The following is a 27,206-nucleotide window of genomic DNA, read 5'->3' as shown; positions in this document are numbered from 1 at the left end:
CAGCATCCGAGCGGCGCCCCCAGCCCTGTGCTGGGTGGTTCCAGAACCAGCGAGTGAGCGGCAGCCGGGAAACTTTCCCACCCGTTGGCCGGGAGCCCCGCGGGGCTGGCGGGCGTGAGGGTCGCGAAGAGTTGGCGGGGTAGGGTTGACATCAGCTGGTCCTTCTCCGGACGGGAGCCAGCCAGGGCTGGGGCGAGGGGCTGCCCAAAAGCCTGGGGTTCCTGTTACGGTTTTAACGTGGCCACAGCCAGCTTAAGCTGGCACGCGAGACGGGTTTGTCCTATAACGAGTGAAGGTAATGGATGATCTTTGGCATAATTGAGGAGTAAATTCCCATTCTGGAAGCAGGGTTTCTATACTGAAGTTGGAGAACAGTGTTGACCTGCGGTAGTGTCCAAGAAACTTACAAGTTGGCCTCCGTTGGCTGTCCTCCCTACCCCTTACCGGTGAAAAGGAAAAAAAAAAACACTTAAAAAAAGGTGTTTTGGGGGGTATGAGTCTGTGGAGTCAAATAGCTTTCCCTGAGAATGCTTTTAAATCTCTTTTTGGAATATTATTCGTAAGGATTTGGAGACAGCTTTGGGTTGTCACCCGATATAATTTTTAAAGAACAACATATTGGTGCTGAATTATAGTTCTATGAATTTCTGGTTGGTCTGGGTGACTTTTGGTTTGGACTAGAGCTTATAAAGGAAGTTACTGCACATAGGTTGTTTATTTTATTGCATTACACTATCTTTTATTAGTACCACTTTATTAATAAGCTCCATGGTTTAATAACATCAACAGAGGGGTAGTTTACAAAACATGCTTAAAATACAGTTTAAATGATCTTCAACTTAAATTGAAGAGGAAGACATTTTTTTTTATTACGGCTTGATTTTTCTTATTTTTAACCTGCAAATCTTCTCACAGTTGATCTAGTTGCACTGAAAATAAGTGCTTGTGTGACTGAACGGATACCACTCTGTCCATGTCATAATTCTCTGGGATGCAGCATTCCCTCTAGTGTGAAAAGCCAAATCTAAACTCTTCTAAAGGAGAGTCTTTTCTCATCGCTTGACCTCCTCTAGTTCCTTCTAAGTGGTAACTTCATCTCAGTAGGCAGCAACTTTATTAGATGCGTAGCATATGTATATAAAGAGGCTGAAATATAACAGATACCTGGTTTATAGTAGGCCCTTTGTGAATTATGGTTCCATGTAACCTTTTCACTGTTATTTTAGACTTCTACTGTCTTATCCTGTTCTTTAAAAGTCTTTGAACTACAGCCATACTTTATTTTTAAATCTGTGTATTTAAAAGCATCCAGAAGGTGTTAAGGACTAGGCTTGTCTCTTTCACTATTGCCTTAGCCCAAGTGTTTCATAGATTTCAAAGAAGTGCCTAGCATAAGTCAAAGACACAATAAGTGTTGTATTTTACGGGTATCAGTGAATGAATGGGTTTGTTATAGAAAGTCATTATCCAGTCCTATACATTGCTGAAAGGCAAAAATATTCTGAAATAATTTCTCTTTATGTTGTCCACTAATGCCTAGGGAAGGCTTTATATTTTAGATACTGAATTAAAAAGAAAAAGAAAACTCCAAGCAAAAGGAAAATTCACATTTCTCAGAGCCAGGCTGCTTAATATTACCGACTATAATCAGGAAATGGGAAAAAAATATATTTGTAACCAGCTATTTGGCCCTGAGTCTCGGAATTATTTTGCAGGGAACAGTAAAACGGTATTGTGTGTTCTTTCATTTCAAAAAATTTTAAGTTTGCATCATCAGACATTTTTGAGAGAACATTGGAAGCCCACCAACTCTTGTTTTGCAGATTCATGGTAACCTGAGAAGATAGCACAGGTGAGAGTTTCATTTTATTTAAGACTTTAAAGTCCAAGCTGTAGTGTCCCTTTGTCTTAGGACCCAGTTCATCTGATGATTCGAGTCTAAACCCAGAAACACTAATTGACCAGTTAAATGATGCTCTCACATGTCTCCCAAAATACAATAAATAGTGCTTCTGGGATTTATCTTATCTAGTGATTGATTTTCAGTTCAGTTAACCCAGAAATAAAGGGTGGGCCCTGGCATCGATATGCTTTCTTAAAGCTCTATAGGTAATTCTGATACACAGATAGGATTGAAAACGACTGGTTAACTGGGAACTCTTAGCAGGGTTACCTATTCGGGGCATTTTGGATAGAAATTCATTTAGAGGCTGGGGGAAGAGAAGTTAAATTACATATATATTTTAAACTTCTGAGTTATGTATTGATGGTGAGATTATTAGTAAACATTCTAAAACTGCATCTCAAGAATGCTTGATTCCAGTGTATATTAAAAGCTGAAGTGCTTAAGTACCATATATTTCATATATCATGAAAAATATTCTGGACACCTATAATTGAAAGGTTCAGAAAAGTTCATGGGTCTTCTGTGATAGATCAGTTTCTTTAACTCATGCAATACAATGTGTATATCCATGCTCTCCCTACACCTTAAACACACAAAAACATTATATTTGTCCAGTAGAACTTTAGTGACTGAGTTAGGGCAGTTAGGCCTTCACTGGACCTATTGGCTAATGACTGTGTCTTGTACTTAGTGTACCTTGATGCTAGGTTAGTCATGTTTTTGAAATTTGTGTTAGGCTCATTGCCCCCCTCCCCCTGCTGAAATTTCTCACTCATTCAGAGGTTAAGAAATAAGAACAAAAGCAATAACTAATGATAATAATTGTGTTCCCTTATACAGTACTTGCTTTGTGCCAGCCACTGCTCTTAAGTGCTTTCTGTATATTATTACAATAGTTCTGTGGGATAGGTAATATTATTATCCTTACTTTAAGACAAGAAACTGAGGCAAAGAGAGAATACGTGACTTGACCCATGTCACACAAGTTAGTAAATGGCAAATGGAAACTTTCCATTGTTGCTTGACTAACCAAAAAACAAACTAACAAATTGTTTTTCTGGGGTTGACTTTTCAGGTAGAGTGCCTTAAAGTGAGGCCTCCTTATATCTGCAGCAATTGCTCGGTCCACACGTCTCTGATTAGATTGAGAGGAGAAAAGGAGAGATGGACTAAAGAGAATTGAAAAGTTGATGAGACCAAATCAGGACGCTTGTCACATCTATAGCATATTGTCAGTTTGGAATTTTGCCTCAAATGATGGGTGGTAACCTCATCCTTTGCCACTCATTGTCATCCTTGATGACTTAGTGGCTCCCTCATCCCATGTCTGATCTGTTAGGAAAGCACAACTCTATCTTCAAAATTTAGCTAGACTCTAATCCCTTCTCAGAATCTCTTGGTTCTGATCTTAGCCGCCACTCACCAACCTCCTGACTGTCTCCCTGCTTCTGCCTCCAAGTGGCTGTCAAGAGAGTAGCCAATAAAAAAAATGTGAAAACATCATTCCTGTGCTCAAAAACTGCAGTGATTGTTCACATTGAGTAAAAGCCATTTCCTTACAGAGGACGCCACGACCTGTTATCTGCCTGCCCTCCCTACAAACTCTGAACTCGCCTGCCTCTAGTCACACTGGCATCCTCTTGGGCCATCCTGGAACCTGCCAGCTATGCTTCCACCCTGGGGCCTTTGCACCATCCTTCTGCCTGGAAAGCTCTTGTCTTTGTATCCTTACCCCATTAACACCCCACTCTGAGAAGTTCTAGTGCTTGTATAATATACATATTACATAAGTATGTACACACATGATAACTATTTCTACCTCCTAGCACATAGGCTCCAATAGGACAGTTCACTCATCTAACCCAGGTGTGTATTGGGTAAAGAGAAGCAGGAGGGAAGGAGAGGATGGCAGGCCATGTAATAGTGAAAGTAGAGTGAATGTGAAACTTTTTGGTTTTCTTTGAGCTTTAACCTAAGAAGTAGCAGATAGCGTAAAGTTCTGAAAATGAAACTTAAGGTTTTAATGCATTAGAAAAGAAAAAACAAAAAACTAACCCAAACTGAAAGGAGAGCCTTGCCAGTGAAAATCAGCCTAACAACATATGTTTTGTCTCTTTTCCTTTTCTCTTCCTGTGAATGTCTTTAACAGTGGATTTATGTCTTGAGGTACCAGAAGGATCAAAATGAGTCTCAAGTGCTTAATAAACCAAAAAGCGCTGGGTAGATGTATGTTACTAGGAACGGCATAGCCATTCATGTTGATTTTCTTGTAAACCTAACTGTATAACACAAGGCTCTACAGCAAGTGGTGCTTGAACCTTCCATTGCTAGGAAAGCCAGAAACCTCACAGGTGCATCCAGCAGACACCTGGGCAGTAGTTGAGGCAGTGCAGACAGGGTCACTGGAAAAGTACTAAAGAACATTCTTAGACAGGTGGGAAGACAGAGGAGCAATTTGAAATCTAAGTACTATGTAGTTATAGCTTGAATTATTGCTCTTGGTTTCTTTGGGTATCTACAACCTATCTTCTTTCTTAGGTCTCGGTCCCACACCATACCTGTGTTCTTCCCAGGTGATGTTAGCCAGGTGCCTGTAGGATGCCAGGGACACACCCTACGATGCATATTCGCAGTGTTGAAAGTGCACTTAGGGTTCCCCTGCAGAGCCCACTGTCCCAAGCTCTGATTTGGAGTCCTTGACCTCTGCACCTCCACTTATTTGAGTGTTTAATTTTCCTCTCTGATTTAGAATCAGGGCCTCATTTGGCCGTACCCCTCATTTTACAGACAAGGAAAAGGAATCTGAGGTGAAGTCTCCTGCCCAGGTGGTAGTAGTCCAATTACTGTGTGTCATCTTTGTGGCGTGTGCTTGGGGTATTGCTTGACCTGCATTATCTTCATCTTCACATCAGTCTCCCCATTTCACAGATGAGGAAATTCTTGAAAGTTAAAAATTTGCTCAAAGTTCCGTAGCTAGTGGCAGAGTTTGGATTGAACTCTGCCCCAGCTCCTGTGTGATAGCTAATTAAAGACTGATCTGTGTTAGGATCTGAATTCCTGGTGCCTGGTCTACACATGCTTCTGTCTTAAGAGATTGACAGTCATTGCGTCTGTGCTTTTGGCTGGCAGTATTTTGTGATTAAGAATCTTGATTTTTTTTCTGACAGCATCTTAAAAGAGTGAAGATTAAATAATTTTGTGCTATGATAGATTTTCTTACCCTTTTTTACAAAACCTATTTTGTCTCTATCACCTTAAGAAGAGGAATGCTTTCACATTTCTGACTAGATGAAAATAACACAAAGATTAAATCCATTTGTAGCTGGGAAAAGGGCAGAACCAAAAGGAAAAAACCTGAGAAGCATAACATGTGAAAGGCTTTGAAATTCGGTTTTAAGCACACAGGGTCAGAGATTTAGCTGCAGGCATGTCATGCTGTACTTTAAGGAAAAAGTGTTTGGCAGTTTTCACAAGAGGGTTATTGACAATACCATACCTCCTATACTTCTCTCTAGGAAGCTGCTCACAGTTCAACATTTAGGCAAAAAGGTTAAGTCCTTGGCAATAATATTTTATCTGAGGCCCTCTCCTACTTTCGGTATCATTTTCAGCTTCTGGCTGAAAGAGGGAGAGTGTTCACTTTCACTGCTGTGTTTCTAATCTTCGTGGAATACCGAGTGCTGCTTGCTGTGAGTCTCGGGCTGCACATTTCCCCTTTGTGTTCCAGAGACTCAACATTGTTCTATCCTGCCGTTCCCCAGAGGGGCTTAGGGTGTTAAATTCAGGGGCGGCTCCTCGCCACGGGTTTACATACAGGGCATGGTCTGAGCCTGCAGTGGGATCATCAGGTGTGGTTGGAGGTGGACGAGCCTCTGCCAGATGACCTGTGTCTGGAGGATGTCGCCCCACTGGTCACCGCGGGGCTCCGTCCTTGTCTTTTCCTGTGGCAGCGCCGTTAAGAATACTGCCTCCTTGCCTTAGCTGCCCAGGCACTGTAAGGAGCAAAACGAGGCTAAAATGCCTCAGACACCCAAAGCACCCTGCAAGCGCATGTCATTAAGGGCATGTTGTTAAGCCACTCATGTTGATTTTTTTGGGTTAAATATGAAGTTTAGTCCAGGCTCTACAGCAAATGGCATTTGATCCTTTCCTAGCTAGAGAGCTAGAAGCCAACACGCTCATCCTAACAAACTGCCATCACAGTATTCAAGACAGTGTAGGAAGGATAACTGGCATTTCAGAGCTGAGTGGTGTGAGGTCACCCAGGGCTGCCTAACCTTTGGATGTGATGCTTGCTAGCTGTAGCATTTGGAAGAGAAATGTTGCTCTTCCTTGCTCTTCTGGATTGCATGCTTCCAGGGTAACATCTTGATGCCATGTGATGAGCAGTGGAATGAGGTGCATTGAAAGCTCCTGGTAGTAACTGGGTCTCCCCCCACCCCAGGAAGTCTGCTGACTGTATCACATGAGGCGGTCATGAGAGTGTCAGCATATACCCTTAGATGGAAACTGGAGCTAGGGCGTTTTTTTCTTCTTTAAGAAATAAGATTTTCTTTTTATCATTACTAATGTTTTAAATCTTATTGTGATGACATATACATGATATAACATTTGCTGTTTTAAGTAGATAATTCCGTGGTAGTAATTACATTTACAGTGTTGTACTACCATCCATTACCAAAACTTTCTCATCACCCAAAGCAGAAACTCTGTACCTGTTAATTCCCCATTCCTCCTCTCTCTGGCCCCTGGCAGCTTCTAATCTACTTTGTCCCTGCGAATTTGCTTATTCTAGTTATTTCATGTAAGTGAACTCATACAAAATTTTGTCCTTTTGTGACTTGCTTATTTTATTAAGCATAATGTTTTCAAGATTCTGCCATGTTATAGCATTTATCAGAGCTTGAGTCCTTTTTATGGCTGAATAATATTCCATTGAATGTATACACTACATTTTGTTTATCCATTCGTCTGTTGTTGGACACTTGAGGTATTTCCATCTTTTGACTGTTGGAAATAATGTCACTGTGAACAGTGATGTACTGATGTTCTGTTTGAGTACCTGTTTTCAGTTCTTTTGGGAGAGTGGAGTTTTGAAGCATACATAAATGTGTATAATAATAAAATAAATAATAAAATATTACTTTAAATATGGAGAAATTTCCTATAGCTCCCTTCCCTTACTTCTTCTAGGGACTTCTTTTGCTACCAGTTCATTGGGATAAAAGAATTGTGCTAAAGCAAAAATTGATTGTCAGTCCAACATCATGCAAATTGGCTGATCCCTCAGATCAGCGAGTTTTCTTGGAAAATCTCTTGGTGAAAACAGAGGTTATTTCAGGGGTCAGGTAACTCCAAATTGCTAAGCTCTGGGTGGCTCTCTTGCTTTGCCTGGAAGGTTGCTTTTATCATCCAGCTTTGCCAGGATATTGACGTTCTAGGCATAAGATTTGACTTTAGGAAAAGAAGCTATTATTATTATTTTTTAATATGGTTCAGGAATTGGCCTGAAAGGCAATTCTATAAAAGAATTTATTTCCAAAAGTTTTGGGCAGTGGTAACGTCTCAGTACTAGTGCCTATTCTTTCATATCCTACTTTAAGGATATGCAATTTTACTCCCTGGGCCATTCTTTTATGCTCTCTATGCCCTACTATAGCAGGGCTTCTTTGGGTATGATAGATGGGAATGCTGTGCTCAACAGAGATAAACGAAGCATCTGTAGATATGTCACTGGTACTGAACTATAGCTGGAGTACGCTAAAGATAATTGTTAGCAACTATTGCTTTGTGAGCCTTGCAGAAATCTTAGTTGGATGGTGAAATGCAAGTCACTTCTATTTTATCGTAATTTTGGATGAATACTTCTGGTGGGCAAAAATGGAAAAGAGAAGTTATTAAAGATGTTTTGCTCATATTTGGTAAACTCTTCAATTTCTAAACTTGTTGCAAATTAAGCACTAATCAGAGGAATTAATACATGGATGGGTGGGCTAAGAAGTCTAGACATTCTTTGCTTTCCAAGAAATAATTTCACACCTAATTTAGAACTTTATGCTTTAACAGACTTAGCAGTCTTTCAGGATTTTAATTGATTACAGTTATTCTGTTAAGTGTAATGATAATTACCCTTGAAGTGTTCTGTGGTCCTTATAAATAGGATTTTGACGTGAATCCAGACTTTAGGGCTCCCTGTGTATCCTCTCAAAGTGTATCTTCTGAGAAGCGAAGTCATGGTGCTGCGCTTAATCCAGTATAAAAATTTCACATTCAAAAATATACCAAGGGGCGGGCCACGGTGGCTCAGCAGACAGAGTTCTCACCTGCCATGCCAAAGACCGGGGTTCGATCCCTGGTGCCTGCCCATGCAAAAAAAAAATAGATACACACACACACACACACACACACACACACACACACACACACCAAGGTTACTTTCCCTTAGTATTATATGTCTAATCTTATTTTTCCTACTCATTTGATGAGTGCTGTTTTTTCTCTGGAGCTTCTTTATTCCTCAAGCTGTGTGTGAGTGATGGGCTATTATGTTAATGTGTGGTGCTTGCTGCTCCTTTGTGTGGAAAGCATCCATAAAACAGTTTATGTAGCATTAGAGATTGCCTTCTAGCTTCTGAAAGCTAAAGTTTGTGCAATTGAAGAGACACAAGTTATTATCTTTCATTTAGCATATGTTTAACTCTTTTCTATAAAATTAATCTCATGTCTGATTTTGCATTTCTTATATCTTGTGGCAGGAAGTCTGGAGGAAGCCTAGTGAAGCCAGCGTTACTTCGGAAAGTGTGATGCTGGGTATTGACTGCTTGGAGATAAATCTAAGGATGGAAAATGGTCTCTGCCACCGTTTGCCTTGGAAGGCTGTCCATTCTGATAGGCTTCCTGTCTTAAGTACCAGGCACCCTCTGCAAGCATACTTTGCTGTATGTAGAGTTCTTTTCTTATGCAGAGGGCTACTTATGGAACTCTTGGTGGCCTCTGGGTCTTGGAAATGGAGGATGGGAGTAGAGGGGACAAGGGGAGCTGGGATAGCATTGCCAGGGTGGGATGGGGCAGTGAGGACCCAAAATGCAAGGCCACACACACCATGAAAGCCAGGCAGAGCCCTGGGAGGTCAAGAGTGGGGCTACGTGTGTGTGTGTGTGTGTGTGTGTGTGTGTGTGTGTGTATGCCTCTGCACCCCTGACGTGATTAGGGAGGGTCTGGGAGCATGGTGATGACTTTCAGAGTTGATGGACTGTCGTTCGTGAGGGAGGGACCATTTGGACGTCTGACACAAAACCAGGAGGAGACTGTGTGGGTATCTGGCACAAATGTTTTTTTCTCTCATTTAACTAATTATGTTCTAAGAGGAACATTGGTTGAAACCTAAGTTGGATTTCTTGAAGATGAAATTTATTCCTGGTGTCCAGGATATTTCATAAGAAAGCCTTTCGGCAGGAATAGGAAGAAAAGTGTGAAGGGGATTTCAGGAAGGTATGCTTGGCCGGAGTGAAAAATCAGAGAGGAGAGATGATGTGAAGAGGGTGAACTTGGAAAGCAGGCCCTGGAAGGGGAGGGCCCCAGCTGCCTCAGCGGTGGTCAGGGTGCAGGTGGCAAATGGCAGCTTGTAGCTTGGCTTTTTGGCCTTCAGGCTACATGTGAGTCCCCTTTTTGGACTGGTAGGTTGACAATCGAGCCATCAAATGAATGCTCTCTCCTCTGCTATCTGTGTCCATGTGGTTTGAAAAGGTGGCTTAGATGACATTGTGGATGCACAGTAGAGAGGGACAGTCTGCGAATTGACAGTACACTTTTAGTTTTCATTCCCCAAACTAATTTTCATCACTGGGTTTCTGTCTTGATTAGCCATCTTCACGTGTGAAAGCGTATTTGCTGAGTCTAGCGCTTTGGTCTGAAACTCTAGAGACACCGTCAGTACAGCAGACGTCCTTAGTGAAACCACAGCAGCGTTTCTCAACCTTGGCACTGTCGACATTTTGGGCTGGATAATTCTTGGGTGGGGTGGGAGTGGGGGCCACCTGTACGTTGTAGTGTTTGAGCAGCAGCCCTGCCTCTACCCAGTAGCTGTACCAGTAGCACAGCTCCCTTTAGTCATGACAATTAAAAATGTCTCCAGATGTTAACAGAGGAGCAGTCCTTTCCCCACCCCCACCCACAGCCCCCACCCCCTCCTTGGGAACCATCAAACTCCAGACTCTAGGATTCAAGATGAAAGAGAAATGTGTTAGGGTGACTTCCTGATGGAGCAGCTGTCTTTGCATTTGTCTCTTTCACACATTCAAGTAGGACTTCACAGACTCCAGGATGCACACAGCTCAGGCTCCATAACCTAATACTTCGGTGCGAATGACTCTTTCTCCCTTAGAGTTGCCAGGGCTGCATTGTTCACTTTTAAAAATTGTTCTTGATTCGTGTTTTAAGATGGTGCCACCCACAGTTCTGAGAGTGGATGGTAGGGTAGCTCTCCTCTACCTGAAAGTTGGGTGATTTCTTTTACTCATATTCAAAATTCACTGAATTCTCTTCCCCGTATCTTCTTTGTCTTCTTTGGTGTAGTATATCATACTGAAGGTGGGGTAAATTTTCTACTCTTATTAGCAGTTTTGGTTTTTTAGTTTTTACTTTAATTCTAAAAACAGCTAGTTCTGTGGGTAGATTTGTTTGTATTTTATTAGTACTCACAGTAGGTTTTCTTTTAAGCTTCTCTTTTAATGAGGAATTTGAAAATGGAATGCCTTTTAACTTCTGTGCAGCTCCAATCTGACCCCATGTTTTAATAGTTGGTAGCATTGGCTTGGTTTGAGTGTTCCCTGTAGTTTTGACTTTTTGTGGACCTTTTGAAATCAGGACATCTGCTGTGTGACACCCTGGCCTTCCCGGGCAGGAGAAGGTAACTGCTTGATTTAGGGAATTGGCATTCAGGGTCATCCTTGGTAAAAATTTGAAGACAGGGAAAACTCCTAGTTACATTGCATCATTCCATTCTTAAGGAAACAATGTTTTGAGTGAGCCCATTTAAATTATTTGATTTGAAGAGTGAGTTTCTTTACTTAAGCACACTGTTATGGAAGAGGAATGACAGTGAGGGTTTCTTGCTGAGGTTTAGAAACTCAAGTCTTTGTTTGCAGCTTGCCTTGGTGAAGAAAGTTTAAAAAAATTGTGAATTGTAGTGGTATAATATTCCTGACAATAAACATTGCTTCTAAAAATATTTGAACCAAAAATGTTTGTCCCTTAGAAGTAGGCATGTTTATAAATATACACATGGAAGCGATTCTTGAAGTTGAAGAATCAACTTCAAGATTTCCAAAAGCCTGAGGTTTGAAAATATATTGTCAACTACTGATGTAATCAGACCATTTGTTAGGAAAAAGATTCTAATTATAAAACCATAGCTATTCATTAGAGATGGGTTTGCACAGTCTTGGTTCAGAGTACAACCCGGGCAGGTAGGATTAAAAGGTCCTTGTGGAAAGATGGGGAAAGACCAAGCATGGGCACCGTGATGCTCTCTGGGGCTGTAGGTGTATGTGGAATCACTTAATAGTGTTACCTGGAACTATAGAGATGAGTTTTTCCTTATTCATATGGACCATCTGGCGATGTTACGGAAGATGAACTGTTCTGATAAGTTTGGTCATGAAGAAGAAGTCAGGATTCACTTTCTCTGTCTTCTTTTTGTACTCAAGGTCATTCTCAAAGTGACCTTGAGTATTGTTTTTAGAGTGAATTTGTAGTTTAACGAAGACAGCGTATCCTTGATTCTATGACATGCAAGTTTTTTCACATAAGTCCAAGTTAAATATTTCTTTAGTTCTCCCAGCTGTTATTCAACGCAGACAACCCTAGAAAGTCTTTCTGCACAAAATGAGAATATGGTGTAACTACAGAGATTTATATTATTTACATAGGAGGTACTTAGCAGTTTATAGGGACCAAGGATATAATTCTGAAACAGGGAAAATTATGATTATAGAATGTTGTGAGTATTTTCTTTTGAAGTGTATAAAACCATTGTAGCTGGATTAACAGTGCTTCTTATAGGTGCCTTTCTTGATGAACCGGAAACTAGTTAGGATTTATTATACCTAAAGGGGGTATTTATTATATTTTTATAATAAAGACTAATGTTCCTCTTGAATGTCTTCAGCCTAACAATCTATGTAGTAGCCAATTTCCATTAAGCAATTTGAAAGTTCAGTTTAGCCCTTCCATAGTGGGAGCTGTCACTGAGAGCTAAGTTCAGTATATTGTTTTCTTTGGTTCTCTGTCTGTCAATTATTTGTCTCATGGTCAGTTATTATTCTAAGATGGTCGGTGTATGGTATTTTGTTCTTCATTTCATTTGTTTTATTCCATTGAAATCTGTATCCAGAAGACATGTCTTGAAATCTCTGTCCAGAAGACATGTCTCGCTACCATTTTTTAAATTGGAAAATGACTGTTAATGCCAGTGGTGGTGTCTGTGTGGGGTGGCTGTGGCTGAAAAACTCATCGTAGGCAAAGCTACCTTTTTTCATTTTTTCCCATAGTTCAGAAGTGGCAACAGTTGTTCAGTTTGAAATTGCTACAAGTTAAGAGATTATCTAGACAAGAGAATGCTAGTACTGCAAGAAACTAGACAGCTTGAGAAGTTAGGGAAATTCCTTTCCTTTAAACTAACATTGTTAACTAGTGGTAAGTCACCTAATGGAAGGGTTTCTAAAATGTGCTCTTTCACCCACCAGTGCCTCCCTCAAATTGAAGAGAACTTGTCTCCCAGCCAGTCCTTGCCTAATAGATTCCGTTTTCGCTTCAATGTCTCCTGCTGTGTGGATGAAGAGAGCACATTCTAGAAACACTTCCATATTGACCTTTATATTCCCAGCACCCACCATCATGGTTAAAGTCAGGTCCATGGCTATTACAGGGGTCCTCCCCAAGGAGGAGGTAGCATTTTCTAAAAATGTATAATTTGATACCCCCATGGGATTTCTAGATTCAGTCTTCAGGAGGTCAGCAAACACTTATCAATCCAGATACCAATGCAAGGTTCCCTGCTGGGTGCTGGGAATATAAAGATCAATATTACTTGGACCTTGCCCCCAAGGACCTCATGCTTTATTGGGGGAAATGGATTTGCAAACAAGCAATTACAATACCGGATGTGGAGGTGGACAGGAGGCAGGAGTGTCTCCCTATGCCCTGGGTGTCAGGGAAGCTTTGTGAGGCAGCCTGATGAGCAAGGGCCAGAGGAGCCAGCTTGGGGAAGAGGCAGCCGAGGGTGTCGTCGGCAGAGGAAAACTCACTTCCAAGTGATCCTGGGTGGATTGGTACATAGGTTAATTTTTGGTATTGGGTCATACTTTTATTCTTTGCCTATCACTGTATGATTCTTTATACCTTTCCGTGATAGCTGAAGTCCTATCTAACCTTGTCCTGTGTAAAGGAGATAATTCTGATTTTGTGGAATTTTTAGAAGGTAGTATAAAATTTTAGTTTAAAATTGGTGTCTCTAATTGGGTGAACTGGGTTCCACGCAGCACGAAGAGAGTGGAGTTCTGAAAGGCCCATTTGGAATCCTGGCTCTGCCACCCCACAACGGTATGCTCCAAGGCTTGGTTTTCTCATTGTACAATGGGAATGATAATGATCATCCATTGGGTTCTTGTGGAGAAATGAATGAAGTATTTGCAGAGCATTTAGTATGATGCCCTTGAACAAGGTGCACACTCAATGTGTAGCTGTTACCAAACTCCCAGATGACTCTACTTAATGGATTATGTTCATTAGGAGGTCATTTGTTCTAAAAGATCTATTTTTTAATGGCTGGATTTGCATTGGAGAGGTTTCTTGTGTATTTTGTGTGTAGATATGGAAGTTGATCATTCAAAGTTGTGATTTGAAGATGGAATAGGTTGTCTTGAGAATTGTAACAGGGCTGTGCTGTTTTTGTGGGGCACTGGAAAATAGCCTTCATAGAAACCAGACCCGTCATACCATCAGGGACCAGAGAGGTCCTCTTTTTACAGATGAGGCACCTGAGCTGCTGGGCAGAGCTGCTCCTTGGAGCCGTGTGGTTGGCCATGGCTCCTGAGGTTGGGCCAGAAACTTCACTACAGTTGCTGCCTCTGTTGAATCAATTCTCACACCAAGGTTGAGTATTTCCTGAGAAGAAATGACTCTTGACTCATCTTAGTTAAACTTAAATGATATTCAGTATCAGTAAGAATTATGCCTTTGAGTATTAAATTAGTTGTCAGGCTGCATGACAGATTATCCCAGAGTTTAGTGGCATAACACAACAAGCATTTATGATCTGTGGGCAAGAGTCTGGATGTAGCTTCGGTGGTACCTCTGGCTCAGGGCCTCCCGTGAGGCTGTGGTCATCACAGGGTTCAGCCGGGAGAGGCTCTCCTTCCAAGCCAATGCCTCTGGCTGTTGATTGACTTTAGGTACTTGCTGGAGTTGGCTGGAAACATTGGTTTCTTGTGAGGTGGACCTTTCTTTAGGGCTTCTTATAGCATGGTAGCTTGCTTCTCCCAGAGCAGAGAATCTGAGAGAGAGTGGGAGACCCTCCCAAGATGGAATCCACAGTCCTTTTTAACTGAAACGTGCAAGTGAGCTTTCGTCATTTCTGTTAGAAGCAGGTCACTAAGACTCAGCCCGTGCTCGAAAAGGGGACTACACAGGAGCGTGAATCCGAGGAGGTGCATTGGGGGCCACCGTGGAGGCTCCTAGCACAAGTATTAATGGTTATATGTAATGGAAAACCACCTAAAATGGGCTTGAGTAAAGCAGGGGTAGCGATGAGGGGGGAGAGTTATTAGAGGCACACAAGGATATTGCATGGATGCCAAGGGCAAGGGGCGTGACTGAATCTCGCAAGGAATTGCAGTTGAGAGCTGGAGAGCCTTGGAGAGCTGAGGCAGCTGTTGTGTTCAGCACTTACTTTTTAGTTCTTTTGTCAGTCTTGGTTGGTCTTGTCTTTCTTTATGCCTCAACTTCATTTTTCTGTAAGTCTTTCTTTTTCTCTTTTTAAAACAGCTCTTTTTCTCTACCTGTGGTAGAAAATGGCCATCCCAAGTCTTCAGTTTTAGGACCGCAAAAGACTGACTAGTTCTATTCCCAGGAGGAGGGATTGAGTTGACAAAGCCTAGCGGATGGGATGGCTCCTCCTGGTCACCTGGGGCAGGTGGAGGACAGGATGGTCATCGTGGCAAGGGAGGCTTACTTACCCCTGTTTTTGTAGGGGGCTGGTGAAGGTGGGGGTGGGGAAGCAGTGGCTGGCAGAAGCAATTTTCAGAGGAGATCCATTGGAAGTAGTGCTTTCAAGTACTTGTTTCTTTAAATCTGTGCTGATTTTTCCCCTAAGGAATTCCCTAGTAGAGCTAAAATGAATTAACTTGGGTAAAATTGAAGTTGGAAATTAGCAAACACTTTTGGAAAGAGGAAAGTTAACCATACTGAGAAATAAAAAAAAAATTGTCTTTGAGGCTTTTGTTAATTTTAAAGCTGAAAGTGTATTGGTTATTAAAACGACTCTCTCTTTTTCTTTCTCTTTCTGAAGTTGCCCCATATAAATTCTAGGCTTATCCATTTTTAAAAAATGTTCTTATGCTGTGAACATCTGTCAGCTGTCCTATCTTAGATTTTTTTTTTAGCAGCTTATATAACTTGAAATGAAATTAGCATTTTTGTTCTGGTCTAAACCTCACCATGTTGTGTCTTCTCAGGGTTTTGCTTTTGGCTTTAATTGATTTCAGTAAATTACAAAGAAGCAGAAAAGGTTTCGATTGACATTTTTATATGCTCATTTACTTCCATAGCATCCTTAAATGATGGATGCTATGAAATTTCTTGACTTAGCTGTAAGAAAATTTGTATTTTATTAACTGAAAGCCTTTCCTGGAGCTGTTTTTCTTTTTCCTTTTTGTGGATAAGTTGCAAGATAAAGCCTGTGAAACCTAAAAGCAGTCCAACAGTGGCATAGTTGGCTAGTTTTGATTTTTGTTGTTTGAATTGAGCAGCACAGTAATAGCAACAATTAAGACAGACTAGTATATGAGAAATATGTAGGTTGGCACATCTTAACATGTTGGTTTGTTGTTCAGTATCCAGTTGTAAAAGTTGGTACTGGCAGGGTGGTCTCTGGGGATGGCTGTGTGGTGGGTAACCTTGTCTAAATAGCCCTTATCAGGACCTAAGTTGGGGAAGCTTGTGGCGGATGTGGGTTAGCGAAGAAGGCAAGTAGCATGGGAAATGCCAAGATGGGAAGCTGTCTTTTGACTCTGGTGGGGTCTGCAGGTTTTAGGGAGACTGGCTGGATGGGGCTCCTTTGGAAAAATCTACACCCTCTGTTTAACTTATTCATGTTACTCACCCACTACTCCATTACTTTGAAATACAGGGTTGGCAATAATGTTGCAATTTACTGGTTATTTATAGGTTATAAATTTACTGTTATGACCTGGTGGGAATAAAAAGATCGTATTGGAATTGCAGTGATCTCCAGGAAGATGGGACAACTTTTACTTCTTCTTGTTGATTGTTTCCTTATGATTCATTCTCTTTAGTCTGTTCTTTTTCATAGTCTCTCTCCAGCCCCTCTTAAAAACGTGAAGTAGACCATGCCACTGCCCTGCTGAAAATCCCTACTTGGCTTCTCTTGTGGTTGATCCAGCATCAGACTCCTTCCCAAGGCCCACAGTGCTTTTGGTGTTCTGTCCCCTGCCTGCCCTGAAGCCTCACTCCTCCTGTTGTCATTCCAGCCACGTTCACACTGCCAGGCTCGTCTCTGTTTCAGGGGTTTGCGCTTTGTTATTCCTTCTGCCTTGCGTGCTATTCTTGAAAAATCTTTCCACGACCAGCTGCTGGGCCCCAGCTCCCCTCCTCTGAGAGTCTTGTCTAAGAGCCCCATCCAGAGGCGGGAACCCTCCTGCCCCTGCCCAGACCCGTCACCTTCTCTCACTTTACCTTTATTTATATCATGCTTGCCACAATCTGAAATGATCTTGTTTACATATTTGTTGTTGTCTTCTCTAGAATGAAAACTGTATGAGGATAGGGACTTTGTCTTTTGGCTCACATTTTATCCCTGTGTGTTAGTTTGAATCTGTTATATACCCCAGAAAAGGCCATGTCCTTTTTTCTTTTGAAAAAAAATATACACAAAAAAAAGAAATAAATTTCAAAGCACACCACAGCAATTGGTTGTAGAACAGATTTCAGAGTTTGATACAGGTCACAGTTCGCAATTTTAGGTTTTTCCTTCTGGCTGCTCTAAGATACTGGAGACTAAAAGAAATATCGATATAATGATGAGTATAATGGAGGTATACTCATTTGTTAAATCCTGTCTTCTCGTTTATAACTTTCCCTACTCCTTTGATCTTTTTTAAAGATTATATTTTTTGATATATATTCACATACCATGTAATCTTCCAAAGTGTGCAGTCAGTGGTACACGGTATCATATAGCTGGGCATTTATCATCACAATTGACTTTTTCTTCTTTTTTGTGGAAAATAATATATACACAAAAAAGCAGTTTATCTCAGAGTGTACTGCAACAATTACTTGTAGAACAGATTCCAGAGTTTGGTATGGGTTACAATTCTAGCATTTTAGGGTTTTACTTCTAGCTGTTCTAAGATACTAGAGACTAAAAGAAATATCAATACAATGATTCAGCAATCATACTCATTTGCTAACCCGTGTCTTCTCTGTGTAACTCCACCATCACTTTTGATCTATCTCCCACTATTTAGGGGTATTTGGGCTATGCCCATTCTAACTTCATGTTGGACAGGGCTGTCAATAATATGGATAGTGGGATGGAACAGGCTGATGTTCTGGAAAGGCTGGCCCCTCTGCATGTCAGGACTTAAATGGTCTGGGGACCCATCTGGAGAGTATAGGTTTCTGGAAAGTTACCCTAGTTACCCTAGTCCCTGGAACCTTTGAAGAGTCTTATATAATGCCCTATATTGGGATTGGGATTGGCAGGAAAAGTTTTGGTTGGGGTTTGGCAAGTTATGATAAGTAGCAATTTCTAACTGTAGTTTGTATACGACTGACCTCCAGAGTAGCCTCTTGACTCTATTTGAACTCTCTCAGCTACTGATACTTTAGGTTTGTTACACTGCTTTCCTCTTTTTGGTCAGGATGGCATTGTTGATCACTGTGTTCTTTTAATCCATTTATGTAGGTTCAGACCTGTTGTGGGTGGCACCTTTTGGTTAGGTTATTTCAATTGAGAGGATAAAGGACAGAAAAAGCCGAGAGAGGTTAGAGAGAGAAACATCCAGAGAAATTTGGGGAGAGCTGAAGAGAAAAGCTCTGGAGGAGCTAAGGGAGGACCCACAGAAACCGAAAGAGCCACTGAAGCCAGAACCTGAAAGCAGTGAAACCCGGGAGTGAGGGACCAGCAGATGCTGTTCATGTACTTTCTCGTTTGACAGAGTCCCGCCTTTCTTCAGAGGCCAGTATCATCCACTGATGCCTTAGTGTGGCCATCTTATGGCCTAAGAACTGTACAGTGTAAGTTAATAAATCCCCATTGTAAAAGTCACTCCATTTCTGGTATATTGTATTTCAGCAGCTTTAGCAAACTGAAATGCCTTTTTATCTCTGACAGTACTTGTTCCATAGTAGGTGCTCAGTTGGTATTTGAATGGATGGAGCTACTGCAGTTCATTTCACAGCCAACATTTCTTTGTGTTTCTTGACCTTGGTATTTTTAAAGAGCTTGGAGCAGTTATTGTGTAAAATATCCCTCAGTTTGGGTTCGTGTCATGTTTCCTCTGAGTTAGAGCCACATGATGCATTCTTGGCAGGAGTATCACAGAAGTGATGTGTCCTTCTCAGTGCTTCCTACCCGGAGGCGTAGGCTGTCTGTTTCTCCCAGTATTGGCGATGTTAACTTCTGTCACTTGATTAAGGTGGTACGTTCCAAGTTTCTTCCATATAATGTTGCTGCTTTTCCTTTTGTAACTAAGAAGTAATTTTGTGGGGAGACTGAGATTATGTAAATATCCTATTTCTTGTCAAACTTGCCTTCACTAGCCTTAGCATCCATTGAAGGATTTTTAGCTCTAGCATTCCTTCTGTATTTCCCAGTAGACATACTATTGTAAGGAGAAACCCTTCCTTCTGCTCATGTATGTATTTAAGTAGTGAATCATAGATTCTTATTTCATTCAATGAGTTGTAGTCTATTTTTATTAATACTTGTTTTTTTGCTCACATTGTCCCCAGATTTGGCCGATGGGAACCTCTTTAAGCTGGTTTCTCTTCAAGCTGGTTTTTTTTTTAGTTTATACCATCTCTGTTTTTATTGTCTATCTTTCCTTCTGATTTCATTTGTGCCCCCAGGCCTCCTCCCTCTATCATTCTCACATTCAGTTTCATTCAGTGTTCTAACATTATTATTAAGTTAAGTAGTATTGTGCTATCCATTTCTGAATTTTTACAGTCAATCCTGTTGTACAATCTGTATCCCTTCAGCTCCAATTACCCAATATCTACCGTATTTCTATTTCCTGATGGTCTCTGTTACGAACTGAGATTCTGCAAGTTCATATCAGTGAGACCACGCAGTATTTGTCCTTTTGTTTCTAGCTTATCTCACTCAGCATAATGTCCATCTATGTTGTTACATGCTTCATGACTTTATTCTGTCTTACAGCTGCATAGTATTCCATCGTATGTATATACCACAGCTTGCTTAGCCACTTATCTGTTGATGGACATTTTGGCTGTTTCCATATCTTGGCAATTGTAAATAATGCTGGTATATTGGTGTGCAAATGTCCATTTGTGTTCTTGCCCTCATGTCCTCTGAGTACATACCTAGCAATGGTATTGCTGGATCATATGGCAATTCTATTCTTAGCTTCCTGAGGAACCGCCACACTGTCTTCCACAGTGGTTGTACCATTTGACATTCCAACCAAAAGTAGATAAGTGTGCCTCTTTCTCCATATCCTCTCCAGCACTTGTCGGTTTCTGTTTTATTGATAATGACCATTCTGGTGGGTGTGAGGTGATATCTCATTGTGGTTTTGATTTGCATTTCCCCAATAGCCAGGGAAGTTGAGCATCTTTTTGTGTGCCTTTTGGCTATTTGTATTTCCTCTTCTGAGAAGTGTCTGTTCATGTCTTTTGCCCATTTTGTAATTGAGTTGTCTGTTTTTTTGTTGTTGAGTTGAACAATCTCTTTATATATTGTGTATACTAGATCTTTATCTGATGTATCATTTCCAAATATTGTCTCCCATTGTGTAGGCTGTCTTTTTACTTTGTTGATGAAGATCTTTGATGCACAAAAGTGTTTAATTTTGAGAAGTTTCCATTTCTTTCTTTCATTCTTCAATGCTTGTGCTTTGGGTGTAAGGTCTAGTTGCCTCCTATTATAAGATTGATAAGATATTTCCCTACATTTTCTTCTAACAGTTTTATGGTCTTAGATCTAATGTTTAGGTCTTTGATCCATTTTGAGTTAATTTTTGTATGGGGTGTGAAATATGGATCCTCTTTTTTAATTAGAGAAGCTGTGACCTTACAAAATAGTCGTGCTTAAAATACAGGATTCCTGCACATTATCCCACTGTGAACACCTTGCTTTGGTGTGGAATATTTGTTACTGTTGATGATAGCACTTTTAAAATAATAATTATTTTTTAACAGTACTTATTTTTGTTACAATTGATGAAAGATTATTAAAATGTTCTGCCATCCATTATTTACATTAGGTTTATTTTTTCCCCATCTACCACTTGATTATTACACCTTGCCATACGTTTGTTATAATCCATGAAAGAACATTCTTATACTTGTACTGTTAACTGTAGTCCATCATTTACAGTAGGGTTCACTGTGCTATACAGTCCTATGTTTTTTTTTTATATTTTTATTCTAGTAATATATACATCCTAAAGTTTATTCTTTTAACTGCATTCCATAATTCAGTGCTGTTAATTGCACTCGCAATAATATGCTACCATTACTATTATCCATTTCCAAACCTTTACCATCAGCCTAAACAGAAATCCTATACAAGTTAAGCATCAACTGTCCATTCTCTAATCTCAGTCTATTGTCTGGTAACCTATATTTTAGAGTCTAGTTCTATGAGCTTACTTATTTTAATTAGTTCATAATAGTGAGATCATACAATGATTGTCCTTTTGCGTCTGGCTTATTTCACTCATCATCATATCCTCAAGGTTCGTCCATATCGCTGCATGCATTGGGACTTCATTCCTTTTTATGGCTGAATAATATTCCATTGCAGGTATGCATTGCATTTTGTTTATCCATTTATTGGTTGGTGGACATTTGGGTTGCTTACATCTTTTGGCAGTTGTGAATATTGCTGCAGTGAACATCAATGTGCAAATGTCTGTTTGTGTCTCTGTTTTCCATTCTTCTGAGTATATACTTACTAGCATATGCTCATATGGCAGTTCAGTACTTAGCTGCTTGAGGACCTGCTGGACTCTTCCACAAGAGCTGCACAATTTTACATCTCAGCAGCAATGAATGAGTGTTCCTATTTCTTCGCAATCTCTCCAACACTTGTAGTTTTCTGGGTTTTTTTTAATAGAGGCCATTGTAATGGGTGTGAAATGATATCTCTTTGTGGTTTTTATTTGCATTTCCCTCAGAGCTAGTGATGTTGAGCTTCTTTTCCTGTGCTTTTTAGTCGTTTGCATAACCTCTTTGGAGAAATGTCTCTTAAAATCTTTTGCCCAATTCTTAATTGGTTTGTGGGTCTTTTTATTATTGAGCTGTAGGAGTTCTTTATATATACTGGGTATTAAACTATCACTGGATATGTGTTTCCAAATATCTTTTCCCACTGAGTAAGTAGGTTGTCTTTTCCCTTTTTCCCTTTCTTCACGAAGTCCTTTGATGCTAAAAAGTTTTTAATTTTGAGGACATCTCATTTATCTATTTCTGTTGTTGTTGTTGCTTGTTCTCTTGCTGTAAAGTCTAAGAAACCACTGCCTAACAAGATCCTGAAGATCCTTCCCTACCTTTTCTTCCAGTTTCTATATTCTAGGCTCTTATATTTACATCTTTAGTGCATTTTGAGTTAATTTTTATATAAAGTGAGTGGTGGGTCCTCTTTCATGCTTTTGAATATGGATATTCAGTTCTTTCAGCACGATTTGTTGAAGAAACTGTTTTGTGCCAGTTGAGTGGGCATGGCAGCCTTGCCAAAAATCAGTTGGCCATAGATGTGAGAAACTGTGTCTAAACTCTCAATTTGAGAGTACTGTTACTGATAATCTTCACTTCTTCACACTACTCCAAGTCACTCTGTCCTTTCTTTTTCTTTTAACCTCCAGAATTCCCTTTAGTAATTCTTGTAAGGCAGTCCTTTTGTTGCCAAGCTCTCTCAGTTTCTGTTTATCTCTGAATATTTTAAACTTTCCCTCATCTTTGAAGATCAGTTTTGCTGGATAAAGAATTACCAGCTGGCAGTTTTTCTCTTTCCATGCCTTAAATATATCATAACATTGCCTTCTTGCCTCCATAGTCTCTGATGGGAATTTTGTGCTTAGTCTTATTGTGGATTCCTTCTATGTGACGAGTTGCTTTTCTCTTGCTGCTTTCAGAATCTGTCTCTATCTTTGGCATTTGACATTCTGATTAGTATAGTGTCTCGGAGTATGCTTATTAGAGCTTATTCTGTTTAGAGTACTGTGTGCTTCTTGGACATGTACATTTATGTCTTCTATAAGAGTTGGGAAACTTTGGGCTATTATTTCCTTGCATAGTCTTTCTGCCCCTTTTCCATCTCTTCTCCTACTGGGATACCTGTGACATGTATGTTTGTATACCTTGTGCTGTCATTCAAATCCCTGAGATCCTGTTCATTTATTTTCCTTTCTTTTCTCTGTCTATTCTTCTGTCTGTGAGATTTTGATTGCCCTGTCTTCTAGTTTGCTGGTTCTTTCTTCTGCCTATTCAGATGTGCTCTTGTATGCCTATAGTTTATTTTTAATCCCTTCTTTTATGCTTTCATTCCCATAATTTCTATTATTTTACTTTTTATGCTTTCAAATTCTTTATGATCACACAGTGTCTTTTTACTATTCTTTATCTCTATATGCATATTTTCTTTCATCTCCTTAAATTGATTTACTAGATTTGTTTGGATATCTTTAATTAGTTGTTCCAAATTCTGTGTCTCCACCATAGTTTTAATTTTTCTTTTGACTGGGCCATATCTTCTTGTTTCTTAGTAGGCTTGTAGTTTTTTCCTGATGTCCAGGCCTCTGATTATCTTGATATGTTTATTCCTAAGGTCAGTTTTTCTCTCTTGCATAGAGTTTTCTTGTTGGTTGGCTTTGTGTTAAGGCTCTTCTTTGACATTTGGTTCAACTTATTCTAGGCCTTTAGAACAACCTCTGTTTAACTATTCGGATTTTCTCAGCTCTTGTTCAGTTGATTCTTGCCCTGAATATGTGGTGCAATTTTAAAGAGTGTACTATTTTTGCAATTGTTTCACCCCAGGAGAAAATTTCCTTCCTCTGGTCTTTCTCTGGGTATCTTGATCTGTTTGTTTTTGTTTTGCCTCTGTAGCTTTTTTATTTTATACTTTGTCTTTAGCTTCTTTTGCCTGGAGTACAAATTCCAGGAGGAGGGTTACTCTGGAGAGGATGTTCCCAAGTCAGTATTTCCCAGCCACAACAGGCTTTGTGGGCACAGACCAGGTCCAGAGTACCCTGGGGAGAGGGTCAGGAAAGACACCAAAAACCTTTCTATTGGCTTCCTGAACCTGCGCTTTTCCGGCCTGCTGAGTAGATGACAGGTACCCTTCAGCACACTGTGCCCTGCAGCCCTAAGGAGGTCCTGTGTTTTTAAACCTCTGCCGCCTCTGCTCCTGTTGGGTGTGGGGTTGAAACAGGGGCTGTGGCCATCTCTTTCTGGGGCAGGCTGAACCAGCAGCTCAGAGCTGGGACCCAGCAATCCAAATTTGTTAATCAGAAGCTGTGATCATTGTTTGGCTGTGACACCCACTCCCCATCTTTGGAGAAGTAGATTGTTATGCCGCTTTCCGACAGCAGCAGCTCACCAGGTGGCCTTCTGGGTGAGTAGGGGATGGGTGCTAGCAGCTCCTGCGTGGAGAGCCTGCTTGTAGTTCTTTATGCATTTAATCAGTCTTTTCCTCCTACTCTACCCTGGATGCTGGGTAATCAGTGTTCTTCTGGCCTCTGGAGCCCCAGAACAGTTGTTTCGGACAGTTTCTGCGTTTTTTCTAGCTGTTTTGGACGAAGGAGTGAGTCCTGGCACTCCCTACTCTATCTTCCCCCAAGCTGGGTTCTTTTGACGTGTCCTGATCATTCTTTCTTTGAACATTTCCTTACTTTCTGGCAGGAGATGTATTTTCTAGAATTTTTTTTCACTTGATTTAGAAAAAGGAGTGTTTTCTTTTCTCTTGACAAATTTGGATGTAATGTTCTCTTTTTGCCGAACAATCACAGTAACATCAGTAGCCAATCATGTCTGATAATGTGACCTTAAGCAAGTCTCATTTAAAAAGAAATTCACAGGATTTTGCTTGATGTTTCTGTGGTATCAAAGAATATTTGCTTATAACAGAGGGACAAAATGACATTGTGTGAGATGGTCAACAATATTTATAGAGTATTGTCTGTGTATACAGCATTCTTCCCAGAGCTGGAAAGAATTATAAAGAAATGCAGAAGGAGAGTTCAGGTCTACTAATGGTGGGATTTAGTGGAGCAATATTAGACTAATGCTGCACATAATTTATAAGTGAAGTTGAAAAGGTGAATTTAAGCAAGTAACAGTCTTCTTTATCCTGTGCACATGCGAAGTTACTTTTTGGTATGTGACAGTAGCTGGTCTTCAGAACTTGGCCCCTTTTATATGAGATAAGGCAAGGCCAATGCCAAAGCCTGCTGATTTGACCAGCCAAGGTACCATGAACCACTTTTAGTTTTGGGTGGTTTATTATTTACATAGAGGAAAGAATTATAAGCCAAAGGTGCCAACTTTCCGTAATCCTTGTCCATCACACCAAATAGGATGGCACTGAACAAAACGGGCCAGTGATGGCAACTGAGTCATGGGATCTGCTTGTTGAGGAGCCAGATCTCATCTGCACCTAAGTGGTTTTAAATTCTGTAGCTCTGCCTGGGGCAAGGTGGAGGGGCACACAGAAAGCCCCATGTTCATCAGGACCCAGGAGGCAATGAGACCCTCTTAGGACAGCCACCTTCAATTGAGTGACCTCTGGGAGTGTCGCAGGCATTCCTCCAGCCTCAGGTTAGCTGTCACCCAGGCCTGACCTCCGTGGATGCAGAAGGGTCACCAGGGCATGGTGGTGGAGCCACTTCCTACACTTCTCTTGCTTTGTAGTTTGACTGATGCCTCTGCACTGAAGTATTCCCATCACCTCCGACGGCTGCTCACCTAGCTCTCCTGTTTCCCACCGTCTTGCCCTGCCTACTTGTCAGCTCTGTAACTGGATTGAGTATGATTCACTGTGTTCTTGGGGCCTATTTTCTGTCTGCCCTCCTCTTCACGTCCATCGTAAGCCTAAGGCTTTTGTTTGAGAATCCTAGGTCAGACTGTGCAATTATGTATCCATAGCTCTGAACTTCTGCAGACATTGCCATGTTACTTGTAGACGGCTGTGCTTTGAAATCTTAATTTTTGGTGACTATGTTGTCGGTCTTAAGTGTGATGCGATCAAATGGATCAAGAAGCTGGATTGCAGTAACATATTTACGTTGATGAGACCAAAGTGGAAGATGTGATTTTTAAATTTTATTTTTATTATTATTATTTTTTGCATGGGCAGGCACTGGAAATCGAACCCGGGTCTCCTCCTGCATGGAGGTGAGAACCTGCCTGCCGAGCCAGTGTGGCCTGCCCTTTAAATTTTATTTTTTACAAGCAGTGTTCATTGTTTTTCTTCCTTGATTACAGAAGCAGTATATCCATTGTAGAACATTAAGAAAATGGATAGAAAAAAATTGAAATATTATACGTACAATTCCACTACGTAGAATGTTAGACACTACTTTTTTAATTATTAATATGAACATTTACAATACTACTCTAATGGTATGTCTAGATATGATTATATCAATGTATGTCTTTAAAAACAAATAGAAAAATACACACGTGGGTCAGAAGGCAGGCTTACATGGGAGCGTTTATCAAAATGCCAGTATTCATTGGTTGATTTATTGATTCATTTTCTTTTATATGTATATTTTTTTATACATACATGTGAACGTACATCATAATTAGGATCGTGCTGAGTATGATTTTATTGTCTTTTATTATAAAATTAATATCACTAAAATACTTTTCTAAAGCATGATTATCTTTTACTATAAAATTAATATCACTAAATAAATACTCTTCTAAAACATGATATACTTAAAAGATATACCTGTTCTGTGATTTAACCAATCTAATGATAAAAATTATACTAGCATTTATTGAGTTCTTATTGTGTATATATTATGTTGAGCACTTTACATGTTTTATTTCATTTTATCTTCATCTAATTTGATGAGCTAGGTGTTATCTCTGTTTTAGGAATAAGAAACGGAATTCAAGATAAGTACATGGCAGAGCCAGCTTTTAGATTTGGTCCTTTTCCTTTAGCTTTTTCCCTTAAAAAAAAACCCTCATAAATAATATGATAATATTTACTTTGCATGTCTTGGGAGCATTTCTTAGGATATATTTCTGAAAGTGTTTATTTTTGGGGGCAAAGGAATCAAACTTTTGATGCATATTGAGTAGGCAGGAATCAAAATACTGACTGTGCTGGCTGTTTCATATTCAGCTTGGCCAGGTTGTGGTGTCCATTGGTTTGGTTAGCAGGCAAGCACTGGCCTGATACTGTTAGTATATTTCAGTAAGTTGATTGTATCTGTGACTGATGACATCACCAGTCAGCTGTGGGGGCCTTCATCAATGAGAGCCGTCTCATCCAATCGGCTGGAGGCCTTCGAAGGAGACGTGACTTCAGCAGTCCGAAGGGAGAATTTCTGTCTTTACTTCAGGCTTCTCCTGGGCAATTCATTGAACACCTTCATTGGAGTTCCCAGATTGCAGTTTGCCTTAAGAAGTTTGGACTTACCCATTCCCACAGATGCACAAGCCAATTCCTATTAAAACAAAATCTCATAATATTTACAAAAAACATATAATACATATATTTCCTGTTGTTTCTGTTTCTCTAGAAACCCCTGATTAATATATTGGCTCGGCTGTTTTCCAGTTGTGTGTGTGTGATTTG

The 27,206-nt window shown here is 40.3% G+C and overlaps 1 protein-coding gene across 13 annotated transcripts in view; it reads left to right on the top strand.

Annotated features, from left to right (window-relative positions):
* CCNY (cyclin Y) overlaps positions 1-27,206 on the top strand; it is a 317,654-nt gene that overhangs the window by 92,343 nt on the left and 198,105 nt on the right. For 2 of the 13 annotated variants that reach the window (XM_077152019.1, XM_077152021.1), the window contains exon 4: positions 8,662-8,844. The exons of 10 other annotated variants lie outside the window; for them this stretch is intronic. The gene's annotated coding sequence lies outside the window, so the exon portion shown is untranslated. Of the gene's footprint in view, positions 1-164; positions 296-8,661; positions 8,845-27,206 lie in introns of those variants that run through there. One more of the 13 variants, XM_077152050.1, reaches the window with a different exon arrangement.

This window comes from Tamandua tetradactyla, chromosome 1 (genome assembly GCF_023851605.1).
Source record: "Tamandua tetradactyla isolate mTamTet1 chromosome 1, mTamTet1.pri, whole genome shotgun sequence".
NCBI lineage: Eukaryota > Metazoa > Chordata > Mammalia > Pilosa > Myrmecophagidae > Tamandua > Tamandua tetradactyla.
Note: the sequence above shows the minus strand (reverse complement) of the source record. Positions and strands in the feature narration are given on the sequence as shown.